Source organism: Grus americana, chromosome 6, assembly GCF_028858705.1.
Source record: "Grus americana isolate bGruAme1 chromosome 6, bGruAme1.mat, whole genome shotgun sequence".
NCBI classification, from domain to species: domain Eukaryota; kingdom Metazoa; phylum Chordata; class Aves; order Gruiformes; family Gruidae; genus Grus; species Grus americana.
In genome coordinates this window covers 23,792,103-23,799,228 of record NC_072857.1, presented here as the reverse complement: position 1 = coordinate 23,799,228, position 7,126 = coordinate 23,792,103, and the positions used below count along the sequence as shown (strand labels likewise).

The following is a 7,126-nucleotide window of genomic DNA, read 5'->3' as shown; positions in this document are numbered from 1 at the left end:
ATATTGTGATTAACTCATTTGTTTTGTAGGTGTGTCATACAAAAGTCCCATTGTGAGCCACTTAGAGCAAGTTTAAAGTAACAATTTCATTTAAGTTACGATGAACTACTGTAATTACATAATACCAATGTTTTGTACTGCAATTTCACTAAGAATCTCCCTGCAGAAGCTGCATAAGCTTTTACTTATGTAAATGTGGAAGCCCACAGTGAAATCTGTGCAGAATCTTATGAATCATTAATTTTGGCCAGAAAGCTGGTCTGGGGAAGGGGGGAATGGCATCTAGTGGCAGTTACCGTCTCCATATCCTGGGTCTCTCTGAATGCCAGGCTGCTACGGAAAATAGAGGCTTTGCAGTTTGTTCCAACTTACTACACTGACTGTCGGGGACACGAGACCACAGTACCAAAGCTTTAGTATTCTCTTTTCCTTGCTATATTCCCATTTACTAGTGGATGTAACAGGCTGCACGTGACCTGATCAGCGCTGTGTGACTCTCCACGGTGCCAAAGGATTGCTTCAGTGGAGGGTACCTGGGCGGCAGAAGATAGGAGTCTTAGAACAGTCTCCCATCACCACATGGAAAAAAGGTACTGTGATGTAACCTTCTTATCAAACACCTGGAAATAAAATACAAGCATGTAAATAAAGCAATATAACTGTAATTTTAAACATCTGAAAGCACAACTGGCAAAGGGTTCCATAGTAATTGCTGACCTTGCTCCACATGGAGCAAAGATGAGTTCAGAAACTCCCCAGCACTAAGTGCCCAATAACCTCTTGGAGGCAAAATAAGGACTGTTGGATTCAGTGCAGGAATCCTCATCTGTTTTTCCCCTGACTTTTGAGTGAAGTGATGAGAAATGATATGTTTTTTCCCACTGATGCTGCTTATTCTTACAAAAAACAGTGAGTGAATCCTGAGACAGACCAGCTTCTGTAACTAGGAATTTAAAACTTAACCCTTGTTATTCCAGGTCCCCATTCCAGGAACAGAAGGTCTTGATCCAGTCACTGTGTGGATGGATGATACAATTGCTAAACAGAAAAGTGACAGCGGTGCCTAGCAATACCATGGCCCCACAGAAAGCCCCTGGTCTTACAAATATCGTCATCATTGGCATATACTGATCAACTCCCAGCTCCAGGGATCAAACGGATAGAAATGAAACCTGGTTCAGATTTAAAAGTTATTTACCTTAGTCAAAAAGGGAAAGAGATAGTTGGCAGCTACAAGTACTAGTGAAAGTAAAAACATCTGCTGAGCTATCAAGGAAACGTGGCAGCTATTTTTTCTGAACTAATGTTGCACAAGGTGTTTTTCTTAATGCCCCAGGAACCACTCCCGAGGCTTGCCGTGCCCTGGACACCTTGACTCTAGCTGCATTTTTACTTGTCTGTTTGATCCTTTCTTACCTTATTTACACCCTTGCACGCACTGTAGTTCAATGATTGCAATTTGAGCACTCCTTTCTATCTAGCTGAATAGTCCTCCCCAGCACACCACCATCCTGATGTGTAATCACCCAGGAGACATAATCATTCACTTAGAATAAAAATAATTCTCCTACCGTTTGCTCCTTGCCTCCATTCTGCCCTTTTTCTCTGATTTATTACACTATATTCCTTATGGAAATATTTTGACAACCATCCCCTCAATTCTAGTCTTGTACCCACCCTTTGAGGGAGTGCTTTGAACAGAGGGAGGCCAGGATGAGTGGGTATCTCACATACTCACTCACCCTTTTATTCCAGTGTCATTTCCCCCACCTCCTCATTATATTCCCAAGCCCTTCCCCTCCTTCTAGTTTAGCTGTACCTACTGCCCCTCCTACAGCTACCAGGCGTCCTCCCTTCCCTCCCTGCCCCTCTAGTAAACGACAGAAAATATTTCCTCATGGCCTCTGCTACTCAGGATTGTGTCTGAGTGTACAGGGATCTGAGCCCCAGCCTATTGCGCTACCTGTCTTGCCTGCGCTCTCTAAATCACTTGACCCCAAGAAGGTTGCCATGGGGCGGCACTTACCTACAGCGCAGGCTGGAGAGAAAGTGCTGTTAACGCCGTGGCACTGAATTCCTTCGGCTCCGATCTTTGCTGCTTAGTTAGACTGCAAGGAAGTATTTAGTGGGCCAGAGCACTGAAATTATTACTCTTTAAGCTTAGTCAAAATTACTGTGAAATTCCTTAATTAAAAAGTTCAAGCTGAGAAGCAAAACGCTTTCAAATTCAGCCATCGCAGTGCCCCACTCAGTACCGTACCTTCCACCTCTTCTTTACTGCTACCTTCATTTTCTCATGTTACCTTACATGTTGCCTGTCGGTTTTGCTTGTTATGACGAGTGTCCCCCCCTCTGACTGCCACCCCCACACTGCATTGACACGCAGAAAGCTCTTTATGCTGAGTATTGATCTTAGTGGTATGCACCAGCCCAGGGTGGAAAAGCATCTTTAATTTCTGGCTCCCCTGGGAGCATTTGATTCAAGGAGGATTTTCATAGTGTGTAGAGACTCAGAAAGTGGCTGCTATTCAGTAAACGCTGGTTGCGGTGCCGAGTCTGAATGCATGCTGAGGTTTTGCTCTTTCTGTGGCAATAAGCTCTGTCCTGGGACAATGAATTCTGCACATTTTTCCCCAGTGTGCAAAAGAGCAGAAATGGGACGGCACTCACACTGACTGCCAGGCTGCTGTTCTTGCACTCAGGGATGTAGGTTTCACCAGATTTTTCACTGATTCTCCACAGAAAGCTTCCAAATCTGCTTGCTAAGTGGGACTTTTAGACCTAAAGAACTTGAATCAGCTTCATTGCTACTCGGGATATGTGAGGTCAGTTTGGAAACATTTGGAAAGCCCAGACTGAGGACATTTCATGAGTGTCTGTGCTACTCTCACATCTGCCGCAGGCCCTGGAACAGCACTTGCACATGCTGGAGACCTGGCAGCACAGCGTACCTTTTACCAGCCTCAGCAGGCTGAGCCTGAGACACAAATACACACACGTGCACCTCACTGTGTTTAGGGGAACACACAAGGTAAATTCATTTATGTTATAAACCTAGAAGAACGTCACTACAACCCAGAAGATGGCTCTGGAGTCAGAACACCGCTAGGAACAGAATTCCCTCGGTGTTCCCAGATACCATTCGTTAGCTTACAAGTCACCCTTGTATGCAAATCTGCTTTCCATTTTGAATCTGTTAAATCTGCTTATGGCCAGTAGATAGACAGAGCTGAACTGTGGATGCAGAGATGTTAATACACCCATGACAGGCATCCAAGAGTTGTGCAGAACATTCCTAGGCTTCAGAGGCCACCAGAACACCAGTTTGGATTCAGCTTTTGAATTCATAAATGACCTTCATCATTACAACCAATTTCAGCAAAACCCCACACCTGAACACCATCGAATCCTAAGGTATTCGAAGCAATGCAAAATGAATTCCTTCTCCTGGCCCTAGGCCTTTTGCATCAAAGGCTCTGCAGGTGAGGTGAGGTGAGGCAAAGGGCACTCAGCCGGCTGCCTGCAGGGCCTTGCCTTCAGGGAGGAGCTGCCTTGCAACAGACATGTCATCCAGTAGACCTTTCACTAAGGTTCAAGCTCCTGGACGTACTTGCTACTTTTTGTCAGCTTTTTGCTGTCTTCAGCAGCACACAGCTTCCCTGCCTGAATGCCGAAACTGAGTGTTAACAACTGCAAATCAAACAGCAACTTCATCAGAGCACCGTGAAGCCTTTAAGCACCTCCACATGCAGATGGCACAACGCATCTGCATCCACGTGATGCACTGCAGGTATGACCTGAATTTGGGAACGCTTTGAGGTATGATGCTTTGGGTACCATCCTGGTATTTCTGCTCAACAGCTAGCTCCACCAACCAGGGGTTTGCACCCCAACATTTTTCTTCAGTGAAGGAGGCTGACGTGGCCTGTATAAGGCTCCTGCCAGAAACAATTGTAGGAAATAGTCAGTCATAAACCTGGATGTGCAGTGAGTAGGCAGCAGTTAGCTAGCTTTTCCATTTTAGACCTTCCTATGACGTACAGAATACAGTTCACAATTTTACTTCTTTCTCCTGTTTATAGTAATTGAAGATTTAATTACTAAAATCTACGCTTACAACGAAGTTTTAGGAAAATAGATTATTTGAAAAAGAGATATGTATTACCTTTATTAATATGGTTTGATTTATGGATTTGCAAACTTATCACTTCAGCCTGAACTCGTAAAGCAGACAAATTACTTTAAAATTAAGTTGACAGTGCTTTAGGGATGAAATACTGATACTCTTTTTGGCTGCTGACAGTAATTTCCTTCGGGATATTCTTCTGGCTGAGAAGCTGTAAACAACGAGTCTCACAGCAGCAGAAACAGAAATGAAGACAAACAACTGAAAGAATTAGATCAGCTGCAATAATAATCATTATGATGCTGAATTTGGCTCCTTTGGGTCTAAAACAAATATGTGATTTTTTTAGAATCGTATCTATTTCATAATCTGTATTTTTCAAATCACTTATCCATGGTGAATGTATCCATGTGTATGTGTCTACTCTCCAAGAATCACTGTCCCCATCACAAGAAAAATAAAATAAAACTTTTTAAATCACCATAAAACTCTTTATTTAAAGTAAAAGCTGCAAGAAGGGAGTTAAGGTATTTCCTTTTACATACTGTAGAAATGTATCTTTCCCTGGTACTTTTTTCCACAACTCCTTATAGTGCTAACTTGTTAAAAATCGTATCGCTATTTGCATTATTAACTGGAGCGCAGGACTACATTGAGCTGTTTGCATCTGCTGGACCAGGTGAAACACAAGCACCAGCAGTGGAAGGTTCAGTGCAGTGAAACTCGGGGCAAGCAGGATGCATCACCCAGCCGCTCATTTCTAGCTTGGCGTGGCCACAGTTGATAGCAGTAACATCTGGCCACGTGAAAGTCAGGGATACTGAGACGTTAATGAAAGCATTTTCCAACTCTGTAACTGCTTTGCAGGGCGTATGACATTCCTTTCCGCTATGGTGCTGCACGTGATTACATATCTGGTGCAAGCAGTTACTGAACATGCAAACTGGGACGTGGATGTTAAAAATCATTGCATTATTAAATGAGGAATCATATCTAATTTAATTAAGAGATAAATATACCCTTAATAGTAAGCAAATGTTGTCAGGTGGTATCAGCTGTACTTGCATATCTTTTCCATCACCAAAGCGCTTTAAAAACCTTCTCATTTATGCACAGTATGTCTCTCTGAAATAGGAAAACGAGGCTTTGTCCAGATGGCGAATGAAGCAGAGTTCAAAGGACTTGACCAAATAGTATCAGCAAGTCAGTAAACTCAAAATATACGCTATCAATAAAATCATTAAGGAAATCTCTCTCAAGGGTTGTGTTTTTGCAGTTAGGTTGCAGGAATTTAATGGGCATAGAGTTGAAAATTATGACCCAGCTGGCTGACTCTTCCAGCCTCAGTCTTGCCCTGCAATATGCATAAAGGATGTGTAAATGTTCTCGGAGCGTCATGTAGTTATCATGCCTGAGCTGTCCTAACGACTAAAAGTAAGATGTTTCCAAAGAAACACGTTAATGATGATCCAGGCATTAACACCATGCATGCATTTGCCTTGTCATGGCATTATCATCACACAGTCTTTAGCCAACCTCAGACTTACACAAAAATCAGTGTTTGCATTGCTGTTATAAAATTTCTTACTTTAATAAATCTAAAGATTGCAAAGAAAGTATTTCAGAGAGAAAGCAGTAGAATATCTAGAAGATGGAAGTGAACATTTTGTTAAAATAACTTTGGGGAAAATAAAAGCCTTCTAGGATTTTGAAAAAGGCACAATCCTTCTTTGTGACAGCATGGAGCTTAAAGGAAATTGTACTGAATTCCGCAATCGCTGCATTTGAATGGTAAGCTGTGAGAACTCACCAAATCCCAGGCAGGGAGATTCCCCTTACTTTACAAATCTATACATTTTAGACATATTTTTCTGTATCACTGTACTTCATGCAGTCATTTACATGGGTCAAGTAAAGACTGGTAGCAATCCTACTGCTCACTTTGAATGGAACGACTGCACAAGATACAGAGACACAGAAAATCACCCCTTGATTTCTGAAGAGTTAAATTGCATCTGCGAACTGTGTCAAGTTCCACTTGGAGTAAGCTCTGGTGTCTAGTGCATTTCTGCCCCTGGTTATTCTTTCTTAAACGTTGTTTTTTTCAGGAAAGACATACTTGCATTCTAGCTGTTAATGAAAGAAGGGGACAATTCTGAAATGCTTAGTCACTTTTATATTGTGATTTTTACCAATGCCACGAAGGAGTGACTGAATCCTTTAGTTAACGTAATTCAAAAGAGAAGGGGGAGGAGAAGGTGGAGAAGGATTATATAAAATGGATTTATATTTCTTTTACAACTGAATTGTTTTCAGTATAATGTCACGCTCTTAGTGTGGGGGATTCTGCATGTGTCATGATTCTACAGATGTTCTTGCACACTACATGCAGCTGCACTATTTGTCGCAGGCAAATTTAATAGCAAGATGCTTGCTATGTGTTCTCTCTATTCTTAGTTCACAAAAACCACTGAGGGGAAAAAACCCTACTGCCTGATAGCTTGCTTGCTTCCCTTCTTTCTACAGCCTTTTAAAACAATTAAAAAAAATATTTCAGAAACACTATCTTTTGTAGAAAATTCTGTGAGACCTCCAATTCCAGCTCCATTACTTTTGCTAGAATGATTTGTCAACTGCGTTCTTTCTAATGTTTATAATGCTAATTAAATAATTTTAAGTACCTGAAGAGGTCATATTCCTAACGGTGGGGGTTCTTCAAGAGCTTGATCCTTCAAAAGGCAGAAGTCCTGAGTATCCTCTGTTCTCCTTGACTGCAGAGGAAATGCAGGAGCACTCCATGCCGGGACATTGCAGAACCAAATGCTGTCAGAAATTTTGCAGAGGCAAATTCAGCAGAGCTCTGCTACTCTCCTAGTTTTCAAATCCTGGATCTTCTTTAGAAGTATTTGCCTTAGCAAACTTTGTTGGTCCAAGGCCAGTGTGTTATTCAGCTCTTCAGAGGGGACCATACCCTTGGGTTCCAGCTTCCTGCAGATGTAT

The 7,126-nt window shown here is 42.1% G+C and overlaps 1 protein-coding gene across 2 annotated transcripts in view; it reads right to left on the bottom strand.

The window, feature by feature from the left end:
- Positions 1–3,011: 3,011 nt before the first annotated feature.
- CDCA7 (cell division cycle associated 7) overlaps positions 3,012–7,126 on the bottom strand; it is a 47,258-nt gene continuing 43,143 nt past the window's right edge. For both annotated transcript variants that reach the window (XR_008577679.1, XR_008577680.1), the window contains one exon: positions 3,012–7,114. The gene's annotated coding sequence lies outside the window, so the exon portion shown is untranslated. The remainder of the gene's footprint in view (positions 7,115–7,126) is intronic.